Genomic DNA, 12,684 nt, shown 5'->3' with positions numbered 1-12,684 from the left:
CAGTCACCTCAGAATTCTTAGGTAGGTAAGATACACCAATACAATACTACAAATTAAATTGCCACAATGTGCCAAGTCAGAAAAAAAGATAATTAATATAAAATGATAGATTAATAAATATTCATAATTGCTGTTGGTGCAAGAGAAAATTGATGTTTCATTAGACACATCTTTTGGTGGTTCTGGGCTAGTTTATGGTTGGGATAGTTCAGAGTGAGTTCCTTTTCATCAACACAGAAGGTTCCCACTTCCAAAATTCACAGATGGTCGTGGATTATGAGAAGAATTTCATTATGCTCAATACATGAAACCTGTCCAGAATTCTATCATCCAAGTAGAGTCAGAGCATTTTTGGTGCTCTGGACTGTCATAAGGGAATGGTCTTAAGGCAGGTGGGGTGTGGGAAAGCCAAAAGCTAACCCTGTTGGACTTGCCTTTGCACTCCCATCATTGTACACTGGTGCAACTGACATGGACCAAGGGGGTTGTCATGGAGAATGCCATTGTTGACCAGAGGGCAAGATTCTGTGGCCGACCTCATTCCGGGGAACCATCCTGATGGTTGGGAGACTGCACAACCCAGCCATCCGCTGACAGCAGCCAGTTCTGGAGGGACAGCAGCGAGGAGATCCTGGTATGTGAATGTTAGGAAACACCAGCAGGAAGAGGAAGGGGAGGTGCTCCTGTGTAAGATTGGGAATGCTGCCAACCTGCTGGAACAGGGAAGTGGCCTCCTCTTCCTGGAGTCTTCTGTGCTCAGTCAGAACAGGCTCGATCAACTGGAGAAATGGGCAAGAAATGGCTGACGGAATTCAAGTTTTTATTTCGAGACATAGCTGTGTAACAGGCCTTTCTACGTTGCCCAATTACACCCATGTGTCCAATTAACCTACAAACCCCATATGTCTTTGGAATGTGAGATGAAACTAGAACACCTGAGGGAAACCCATGAGGTCGCAGGGAAAGTATAAAAACTCCTTACAGATTCAAATTCAGGTCACTGGCGCTGTGATAATGTTGTTTGTAATAATCCCTATACTATTTGAGCCATGTTAGGCATTGTATTTAAACCAGGGTAGGACTTGCAGAGTAAATAGTGGGGCCCTGGAGATTGTTGTAGAACAGAGAGACTTGAAGGTACAGGTACATGGCTCCATAAAATGCTGCCATAGGTACATAGGCTGATGTAGAGGGCATTTGGCAGGAACATCATGATGTACAAGATGTTGGTGAGACCACAGAGTATTGTGATTAAACTGGAAAGGGTGCAGAAGAGATTTGTAAGGATGGGACTAGAGAGGTTGAGATAAAGGGAGAGGCTGGATAATCTGGATCACTGGAGTGTAGAAGACTGAGGGTCGACTTGATAGAGGTGTGCAAACTCATGAGAGGCATTGACATGGTGAACATTCAGATTCTTTTCCCCAGAGCAAAAGGATCACACACTGGAGGAATTTAAGATGAAGGGGGTGGTGAGGGGGAGAGTTTAAAGGAGATGTGTAGGGCAAATATTTTACACAGAGTGGTGAAGCAGTCTCAATAGTAATATTTAAGGGGTTTTGATATCGACACATGAATACAAATGGGGTGAAGGGATATCTCTTGAGTGCAAGCAGCAGAGTTTGAGTTTGATTTAGACATCGTGTTCAAGTTAGACACAAGGGCTGAAGGGTCTGTTCCTATAGTGTATTGTTTTATGTTCTATGTTATAAAGGGTTATAAAATCAACAGTCACAGTCTCTTTCCCAGGGTAGGGGGAGCTAAAATTAAAGGGCATATGTTTATGGAGATGGGGGAAAGTTTTACAGGGAGAACTAGGGGAACCTTCTTCGTGCAAAGGATAGTGGGTGTGGGAAATAAGCTGACAGAGGAGGCAGTAGACATGGAGAAATGTAAAACAGAAGCATTTGTCTTCATCACCTTCGAGTCCAATGTAGTTTCCAGCTCCATTTCCAGACCTCCCAGTAAGGCATTGACAAGGTCCCCCTGGTAGACTCATTCAGGAAATCATGAGGCTTGGGATCCATGGAACGTTCCGTGTGGACAGAATTAACTTTCCTGTAGAATGCAGAGGGAAGGTAGATGGAGCCTGTTCTGCCTGGAGGTCAGGGACTAGTGGAGTTCTGCCAGGATCTGTTCTTTGTAGTGAAACATGAAATTCTGTAGATGCTGTGATTGGACTAAAAACACACACAAATGCTAGAAGAAGTAACCTCGCAGTGTCTGTGGAGGTAATATATTTCCGCCCTTTCTGTGTGTGTTCTTTCCTCTGCTCTTATAAAAGATCTGGATGAAAAAAATGGAAGGATGGATCAGTAAGCTTGCAGATGACATGAAGACTAGATGTCTTCTAGATAGTGTGGATAGTGTGGGAGGTTGATTTAGGTTACAACAGGATATAGACAGGATGTAAAGATTGGCAGAGGAGTGGCAAAAAGAGTTCAACGAGTGTGAAGTGATGCACTTTGGAAGATCAAATATGAAGGCAAAGTACATGATTAATGGCAGGATTCTTAACAGTGTGAAAGAACAGAGGGACTTGGGGACTCAAATCCATAGATCTCTCAAGGTTGCTGCACAGGTTGATAGGGTAGTTGAGAAAGGTTCTGGTATCCTGGGCTTCATTATTTAGGGATTGAGTTCAAAAGCCATGAGGTAATGTCGTCGCTCTTAGACCACATTTGGAATATTGTGTTGAGTTTTGGTCACATCATTACAGGAAGGATGTGGAAACTTTGGAGAGGGTGCAGAGGAAATTTATCAGGAGGCTGCCTGGATTGGAGAATGTATCTTGTAGGGCAAAGTTAACAGAGCAAGAACTTTTCTCTTTAGTCCGAAGAAGGATGAGAGGTTACCATATTGAGGTTTACAGGAATATGAGAGGCATAGATGGGGTGGGGGGAGGGGAAGTCAAGCACTTTTTTCCCAGGGCAACAGTAGCAAATGCCATAGGATATCTGTACAAGATGAGGGGAGGAAAATTTAGGGCAATATCAGGGATAAGATTTTTTACATAGATAGTAGTGGGTGCCTGGAATACATTGCAAGGGGTGATGGAGGAGTTGGGTACAACAGAGACATTTAAAAGACTATTAGGCAGGGAGATGGATGCAGTAAAAATGGAGGGTTATGGGTGTGTGGTAGGGTCTTTAGATTTTTGAGTATGTTGATATAGATCAGTACAACATCACGGGCTTAAGGGACTCTACTGTGCAGTATATGTTCTATCTCCACTCCCAATGTTTCGCCCTCCATATCCTTTGCTTGGCATCTCTACTACATTTCCCCGGTTTCAATAAGGTGCTTCAGCTCAAAATATCAATCATTCATTTTCTCCCATGATGCTGCTTGACCTACTGAGTTCCTCCAGCAGATTGTGTTTAGCTTCAGATTCTAGCATCTGCAGTCTCCCGTGTGTCTCGAGGGCAGTCAGAGCTGGCTTGGAACCAATGTAGAACTAATTGATGAAGTGTAAAGAAGTCTTACCACTCAGCTTTCAAAGTCATGCTTTTGCTGCATTAGTGTATGATCATGTAAGTTGAACATCATGGAGAGACTGAACACAAAGGTAATGGAAGGATTGCATTAGAAGTTTAAAGGATTACATACAAACTTACCAATCCTATAAAGATTTTGAGGAGGTTACCAGGAAAGTTGATGAAGGAAAAGCTGTGGATGTTGTTTACATGGATTTTAATAAGGCCTTTGACAAAGTCTTACATGGGAGGTTAGTCAGGAAGGTTCGGACGCTCAATATTCATGGTGAAGTAATGAACTGGATTTGACAATGGCTGGAAGGCAGAAGCCAGAGAATAGTAGATGATTGGTTCTCAGACTGGAGGCCTGTGACGAGAGGTGTGCTTCAGGGATCAATGCTGGGACTATTGTTGCTGACATCTAGTTTATTGATATAGATGACAATGTGATAAATTGGATCAGCAAGTTTGCAGGTGACACTAAAATTGGAGGTGCTGTGGACAGTGAAAAAGTTCTTCAAAGCTTGCAAAGGGATCTGGACCATTTGAAAAAATGAGTTGCAAAATGGCAGTCCGGTGTTATTACTGCCCAATTGCTCATCAAAAGGAGGTGTAAGACATTCCTTCCATTCAATAGCCTATAGATCACCCTTGGGAAAGGAGTAGTACCTGTTTATTTTCCAAATCAGGATCACGTGAAGTCATGATTGTAGATGGAGCCTTCGCTGAAGGAGAACAGGGGAGGCAACAACTACAATTTGGAGAGTCAGAGATAGTGAAGGATGGAGAGACATGATTGCCTACGCTGAACAGCAAGGCACCTAAATTAATGAAAATGGCAGATGGGAATTTAATATGGGCAATTGTGAGGTGTATTTTGGAAGGACAAACCAAAAAAGGGGATACATGGTAAATGGTAGGGTACTGAGGAGTGGAGTATAACGGAGGGATCTGGGAAAACAGATATATAATTCCCTGAAAGTGGTGTTATAGGTGGATAGGATTGTAAAGAGAGCTTTTGGTATGTTGGCCTTCATAAATCAAAGCATTAAGTATAGGAGTTGGGATGTTACACTAAAGTTATGTAAGACATTGATGAGGCCAAATTTGAAGTATTGTGCATAGTTTTGTTCACCTAACTACTGGAAAAATATCAATAGGATAGAAAGAGTGCAGAGGAGATTTACTAGGATGTTTCCCAGACCTCAAGAACTGAGTTACAGGGAAAGGTTAAATAGGTTAAACAGGTTAAGACTTTATTCCCTGGAGCATAGAATGAGGGGAGATTTGATAGAGGTATTTAAAATTATGAGAGGGATGGACAGAGTAAATGTAGATCGGCTTTTTCCACTGAGGGTAGGTGAGATACAAACCAGAGGTCATGGGTTAAGGGTAAAAGGGGAAAAGTTTAGGGGGAACTTCTTCACACAAAGAGTGGCGGGACTATGGAACGAGTTGCCAGATGAAATGGTGAATGCGGGCTCAGTTTTAACATTTAAGAAGAATTTGGAGAGGTACATGGATGAAATAAGTATGGAGGGCTATGGACTGGGTGCGAGTCAGTAGGATTAGGCAAAAAAAATGGTTTGGCACAGACTAGGAGGGTCAAAAGGACTTGTTTATGTGCTGTAATATTCTATGGTTCTTTAGTTCTTACAATACCATGGGTACAGTGCCTCAGTGCACCAGTGAAAGGAGTTTAATCCTGGCCTTGGGTCCTGCCTGTGTGGAGTCTGCATGATCTCCATGTAGATTTTCTCCTGTGTGCTACTCTTTCTCCCACATCCCATTGAGCACTATAAATTTCTCCCTCATGTGTAAATGAGTAATGCAATCTAGAGGGCTAAACATGAAGAGCATTAAACAGAATTAATGAAGGACTGAATGTTTGATCACCACTCTGTGATGTCTAGTCTACATTTTTAAATTATTTTTCAAATAAGCCTCAGAAAAAAAGCCTCATCTCCTCCCTCTGACAACATAGATAGAAGTCACCTGTTGCACACATAACCTTTGGGTATAGTTTTATCTGCAGAACAGGTTTTGCTGTCTTATGTATAAAAACCACTGAAATCCAATTAATGGACAACATTTTTGATACCTGGCGAGTGGTCACTTTCCTGATAATCATGGCAGGCAGTGCTTCACTGACACTGAACATCAACAGTTAATTGGGATAAATCTGGCAGATTGGATGAATTTTGTGGAATGATTGTCTGGTATTCCTGAGGCACCCCCTGACCTAATAGCTTCAGTCATCAGACGTGTCACTTACCTCCTCGGGCATGATAACATTCCACAGGCAGAGGAAGAATTCTTGTTCAAAACATCAGTGAAATGTAAACCACGAAACCCTTGGAGGAATTATTCCAGAGGATTTGACATTAATTGATGTGTGTGTGTGTGTGTGTGTGTGTGTGTGTGTGTGTGTGTGTCTGTGTGTGTGTGTGTGTGTGTGTGTGTGTGTGTGTGTGTGTGTGTGTGTGTGTGTGTGTTTGTGTGTGTGTGTGTTGGCGGCAGCGGCATTATGGTCAGCACAGATATTATGGACTGAAGGGCCTGTTCCTGGGCTGCACTGTTCTATGTTTTGATGGCACCATCCTGTTGGGCCCAAAGACCTTTCTCTGTTCTGTCTGTTCCACTGTTGCAGTGTGTCTGTTTGCATCTCTTTGCCCAGTATTTTAGCAGAGGGCTTATCCATTTTAAGGTAGGCAGTTATGTTCTAATTGTGGTAGAATAACTGCTATCCTAATTCGCTCATCTATTGTCCCCTGGCCTAGAGTGACAGCTCAGTGGTGTAGCAGTTAGAACTGATGGCTCGCAGCTCCAGTGACCCGGGGTCAATCCTGACCTTGGGTGCTGCCTGTGTGGAGTTTGGATGTTCTCCCTGTGACTACCTGATGTTCCCTCTGGATTCTCTCATTTCCACCCACTTCCCAAAGATGGGAGGGCTGATGGGTAATGGGCCACTGTGAATTAACCCATGTGTATAGGTGAGGTGCAGAACCTGGGACGAAGTTGATGGACAATTTTGGGGTGGAAATACAAACAAAATGGGATCCATGAGAATGTATGTTTGTGGGCTGAAGGGCCTGTATCTCTACATATCTGTTTCTCTTCATATATTTCTCCCCTGTGGTTTCTGTAGTTCTTTCCCTGTCTGTGACACGCTCAAGCTTTGAGTGAGTTTATATTAGATGTCAGCATGGTGGATAACAGCTTCGTCCTGAACCAAAGAACAGTCCAGTTCCCCTCCAGTGACCTAACCTCAAAATTCATGTGCTGTTGGAGGGACTGTAATGCGCGTCGAAAGAACCAAAGACTTTTTGATCCAAACCAAGGCTTTTATTAACTAAAAGACTGGAGCATATCACAAGTAGGTCGACCAGTCCAGAATCACCTGGTCTGGCTAGGAGCAATCCTTTAACATCTGCCAGAAGGTGTGGCTACACTCTCAGCCAATCACAGTCATCCTACACTACCATCTGTACATATACACATTGGTGATAGAATCTGTACTATCACAGGGACTAATCTTCAAATGATTGGATAAACAAAAGTTGTCTTCCTGCTCAAACGGACATCAAATATCCCATAGTTCATAGCATGAAAAGAGTTCTTTTGGCAACATTTGTCGTTTAACGAACGATTGTCAGATTATTAAAGTGGAATTGCACTAATTTATTGTCATATTCATTGTACAATATTTGTATATGCCAAAATTCCTACTTGCTGCAGTCATAGTTTATAAAATAACACAGCATCTGCAAAATCAAAGATACAATAAATACACAAATAAATTGAAAAAAAATTATCACAAAGTGATTTTGCAATAATGCAGACAGTCCTTTTCTCATGTTGGAGCAATTCCTGATTAGTGAAACAAGAGGAAGCTCAAGTGTTGATCACTGTTGGAAAGAAACTGTTCTTGAACCTAGAGGTGCTGGTGTTTAGGTTTCTGTACCTTCCAACTGAACACAGCACCAAGAAGAAGTTGTGACCAGTGTGATGGGGTCCTTCATAATGTTGGTTGCCTTCTTGAGTCAGGAGGTTGGAGTCCTTTGTATGTGACCTATGCACAATTTGCCTGTCGCATATTCAAATTGTGTCCAAAGACTCATCATTCGAGATGATGCTCCCCAAGTATTTGAAGCTGTTTACATTGTTCAGCTGGATGTTGTCAAGTGATTTTTTTTGGTTCTATGGTGTTGGTGTTCAGCACAGACTGATGGAGTACTTCAGTCTTGTTTTGGTTGATGGTAAGGCCAAAGATGGGTCTTTGGACAAAGAAATTGACTCCAGGATCAGTAAGGCTAGCCAGGCTCTGGGAAGGCTGCATAAACAGAGTGCTCAATCAACACAACATCCGCATCTTGACAAAGTTAAAAATCTACAGAACTGTGGTCATCCCTTCTTTCCTATATGGATATGAGACCTGGACTCTGTACCGATGTCAAATCAAACAACTGGAGAAATTCCACAAGAGCGCCATTCATTCTGTCCTTGGCATCCATTGGCAAGACCATGTCTCCAACCTGGAGGTCTTGGGTCGTGTGAAGTTCACCAGCATTGAGTCTCTGATCATCAGAGACAGTGGATGGGACACATCATCGGAATGAACAACCACTGTATGGCTTGCAAGTTGCTCTATAGTGAACTAAAGATCGAAAGGAGACCTCAAGGTCATCCACACAAGCGCTATAAAGATGCTGTGAAGGAAACTCTTTGCTACTGTGGCATCCAGCAAAAAGAACTAGAAGTTGCAGCTGCTGACAGACCCCATTGGCAAGCCCTGTGCTATGAAACTGACACTAGTTTTGAAGACAGGCGCGGCCAAAAACTGATGGAAAACAGTGAACTGTGTCACAAAGCAGCAGCCACGGTTTTTACAAAAATGGACTTCGAGTGTCCCCATTGTGCTAGACTTTGTACTTCCAGACTGGGACTGAAAAGTCACCTTCAAATCCACAGATGTCTTTGAACAAAAGGATGACCAATATTCAAATTGTGACTGCCCTTCCAACTTGTACACAGGCTTGTAAAGTGTATGAGGATCCCCCCATGCTCCACATCCCCTCACCGTCTGTTAAAGACCATTACAAATCTGTGCTCATGCCCTTAATTCCTCATATGCCAGGTTGATGTTCAATGACTTCACTCAGCGTTCAACACAATCATTCCTCAGTGGTTGGTGGATAAATATTCTCGTTGGGACTCAGAATCAGAATTTATTGTTATGAGCGTGTCATGAAATTCAGTGTTATGTATCAGCATCTTCATGTAAACATTCATATTACAACCATCTTACAACATTACTATAAATAAAAAAAATTAAAAATGATAGTTCACAAAAAGTATGGCAGTGTCTTTGGTTCATTGATTATTCAGGAATCTGATGGCAGCGGGGAAGAAGCTGCCCTTGTCCCATTGAATACTTGCCTTTAGACTCCTGTACCTTTACCCTGATGGTAGAAGAGTGAAGAGGACATGGCCTGGCCTGGGTAGTGGGGGTCTTTGAATATAGAGGCTGCTTTTTTTTAAAAAAAAAGACACACCCTCATGTAGATGTCCTCGATGAAGTGAAGTCTGGTGCCTGTGATGTCACAGGCCGAGTTAGCAACTCTCTGGAGTTTATTCTTGTCCTGAGAGTTGGCACCTCCATACCAGGCAGTGATGCAACCAGTCAAAATGCTCTCCACGGTACACCTGTAGAAGTTTACGAGAGGTTTTAGTGACATACCGAATCTCCTCAGACACCTCACAAAGTAGAGCCGCTTGGTACCCCTCTCTGCAACTGAATCCTAGATTTCGTAATTGAAAGACAACACTCTGTCCACGTTGGCAGCAAAATGTCAAGACCATCACATGAACACCTCAGGGCTGCATGCTCAGCCTGCTATTATTCCCATTGCTAACTCATGATTCTACTGCCAGATTCAATACAATCATCAAGTTTGCAGATGGCACAACAGTAGTTGGCCTTATTGGCAACAATGATGAGTCTAGAGAGAGAGAGGATTGAAAGGCTTGTACAGTGTTGCAAGAGCAACAACCAGAGTCTCAATGTGGGCAAGACAAAGGAGATGATGGTAGACTTCAGGAGGACAAAGTTCCACTCCCCACTACATATCAATGGTTCTGTTGTAGAGAGAGTAGGGAGGACAAAGTTCTTTGGTATCCATTTACAGGATGACCCATCCTGGACCCGCCACACCTCTTCGTTAGTCAGGAAGGCGTAGCAGTGCCTACACTTCCTAAAGAGTTTGAGGAGGGCAAGGCTACCGGCCCCCATCCTAACAATGTACTAGAGGAGCACAATAGAGTGTGTCATGGATGGCTGCATCATTGTGTTGGGATGATAGCTACAAAGCATCAGATCGGAGGCCAGTATGGATGGGGATTAAAACTGCTGAGAAAAATCATTGGTGTCTCCCTTGTCTCTATCAATAATACTGCAGGGAACAGTGCTTAAAGTGGGCTCAGATAATCACTGAGGACCTTTACCATCCAGCCCATAGTATCTTTGAGACACTACCTTCAAGAAGCATAAAAACTAGGACTGACAGGGTGGAAAACAGCTTCTTTCTGCAAGCAATGAGATTGATGAGCAAACCTAGAAACCTGTAACACAGACATACACACAGATACATATTTATTTATTTATTTAGGATTGCTATCTATACAAGTAGTTTGTATGTAGGGTCTTCTGTATGTCTGTTCGTGTGCACTAAAGTCCAGAGATAGGTCTTTTTGCTCAGTTGTGTATGTATATGTAAAATCAGTTAACAAACTTGAACTTAACTTGACATTAACCCAGTTAAGTCCCTCTTAGACCCACAGATGCCCTTCAAGAGCTCATCAGTAAGGAATACCACAAAGGCTTTCCTCAGTCTCTTGGTCACAGTAAGACCGGCAGTCTGGAGTCACAATGACTTCAGATCCCTGCTGATTTCCTCTGAGTAACAGCTGCTGTTTAAATACCCTTTTGACTGAATGTCGAATATCTCTGTGGTTGGTTTTATGACTGACAGTCTGATTCAGTAAATCAAACGGAAAGGCAACTTGGATCAACTTCTGTTATTAGGCAGTGATTTGACCTCTTTTCTCCCCACCCAATTCTCCTTGCAGTTTGTCTCTTCCCCCCACCCGCCCAACCCTACACTCATATTCTATCCCTCTCCACCACCCCAGTGCCCACATCACTGCTCTGAAGGGATGTCTTTTAAGGAGGAGGGCAGGCTCAAAGGTCGAAGATCAGGATCTGTAAGAAGTGCCTTGCACAGCACGAAGACAATCCAGTCTGTCTATTTGACAGGGAGCAGTGTTTTCATGTGCTGGGGTCATGTCAACTTTGTGTGACTTCTCCAAAGTTCAGCCCTTGGAAATCCCTTTAATATTTTGCCCACGGGCTGGGCAAATTGAGTTTGTCAGACACATTCAAGAAAGGAGAGCTCAGGATGTCCCATGCAGACTGGAAGCAAGTGGCCCTGGTTTTGTTTGGACTGACAATATAAATGTCTCACATCTGGAATGACAGATCGGTTCCCTTAGAGCATTCTGGTGTGACTGCATTAACCCCTTTCCTATACTGGACCTTTCTGGAGTGCTGAAGTTGGGTGGTAGGGTATGGTGGTGGGGAGCAATTAACAAACCAAAGTTGACCACTGACCAAAGAAAGTGACTAAAAGAAAAGAAATGCTGAACAGAAAATAGAGACATGTTAAAAAAACAGGTGTGAGAGGATTGAAATAGAGCGCAAGGTCATAAGAGTTCATCTGCTTTGACAACCAATTAAATCAAGGCTGATCGTAAACCTGTGGCCGTTCACTGCACTTCAACTCACGATTCTCTAAATATCCACATTTATCTTTGAGTCCAAACTTTCAACTGAACTAAAGGAAGCAAGAGTTTCAGAGAGGTGGAGAAAATTAGGGAGGAAATTCCAGAACTTTAGATTCTGACAGCTGGAGCTCCAGCCACTAAAGGCAGCCGTGAGAATAAGGGATACAGGAGGGATCAAAACTAAAGGGCACAGCAATGCTGGAGCCCTGCGGATCAGAAGCACTGATGGAGGGCAAGAGGCCTCCGAACTACCTGAAAACAGGGTGAAGGGGATCTAAAATGAGTTAAAAGACAGGGTGGTGAGGGGAATTGTGGGGAAGGAACAAAGGTTTAGATGGTTTATGGGGGAAATTTCACTCCAATTGTCAATAGTAGCGGGTTGGATTTCAGCAGCAGGTGAGTAGAGCTTAGGCTGGCATCATGTGGGAATTGGAAATTTTGGTGACAGAGTATCTTTACCATGGCATGGAAAGCTACAAGCAAATTCTTGGAGTTGGGATTAGAATGGAAAGGTGCCCACTGGTCAGTGCAGATTAGTTTGGCTGAATGGCCTGTTTCCATGCAATTTTATTCTAAGATTGAGAGCAGTCCTAGATCATCCTCAGGGAAGGAGAAGTGAAAGTGAAGTCGTGAGGTTCCTGAGGTAGATTCCACCATGTCTCCTTTTCCCCCACCCCCTCCACCCCCCAATCATGCTGAGTGATGCAACCTGAAGAGTGGCTTCCTCTGTGGCTCATGTTAAAAAGTCTGACATTGAAAGGACATACATGGTATGGTGTGATAATAAAATATAAGTAATACAAAAGAACCCAAGTTTCTTTATCAACTTACAATCTCGTGGGACATTCCTTTTGGGCATCTAACCTGAGGTGGGACTGATCACTGATTCCCTCTAGTAGTCAGGAGGATCACCAACTCAATCACCACATCCCCTTTCCTTAAGATGTTCAATCTAGCAACATTGCATGGCAATACAGTATTCATTTCAATTTAAAGTTAAACAAACTTTGTAAGTATGCAGTTCTTGTTCTTTTAAAAATTCAGCCTGTTGGTGCTTTTATAATGTGTGGATCTTCTCAACACAGACACACGCATCACTCTGCTGGTCCAACACTGGTGGTGTTTCCTCTATTGTTGTACAGGCTGGATTGTCTGCATTTGTCTTTTCTTGCAGTGTCACTTGTGATTTCAGCAGGCTCTTTTGATTCGGCCTCAGTATTTGACCATCCTCTGTTCTGACAGTGTAGGATCTTGGATTTACTTCCTCCAGAACAGTGGTCTTCTTGTGCCAGGTGTTAGAATCTCTGAGTCTCAATGTGTCATTTTGTGCCAGTGGGCCTAAGCTTCTTGTTGACTTTTCATAGTT

The 12,684-nt window shown here is 43.1% G+C and overlaps 1 long non-coding RNA gene across 1 annotated transcript in view; it reads left to right on the top strand.

Annotated features, from left to right (window-relative positions):
• Positions 1–548: 548 nt before the first annotated feature.
• The window catches only part of LOC138762699 (uncharacterized), a 122,725-nt gene continuing 110,589 nt past the window's right edge, over positions 549–12,684 (top strand). The window contains exon 1 of the long non-coding RNA XR_011357063.1: positions 549–634. This is a non-coding gene — a long non-coding RNA (uncharacterized lncRNA). The remainder of the gene's footprint in view (positions 635–12,684) is intronic.

This window comes from Narcine bancroftii, chromosome 5 (genome assembly GCF_036971445.1).
Source record: "Narcine bancroftii isolate sNarBan1 chromosome 5, sNarBan1.hap1, whole genome shotgun sequence".
In the NCBI taxonomy this organism is placed as follows: domain Eukaryota; kingdom Metazoa; phylum Chordata; class Chondrichthyes; order Torpediniformes; family Narcinidae; genus Narcine; species Narcine bancroftii.
This window is presented reverse-complemented; position numbering and strand designations above follow the sequence as displayed.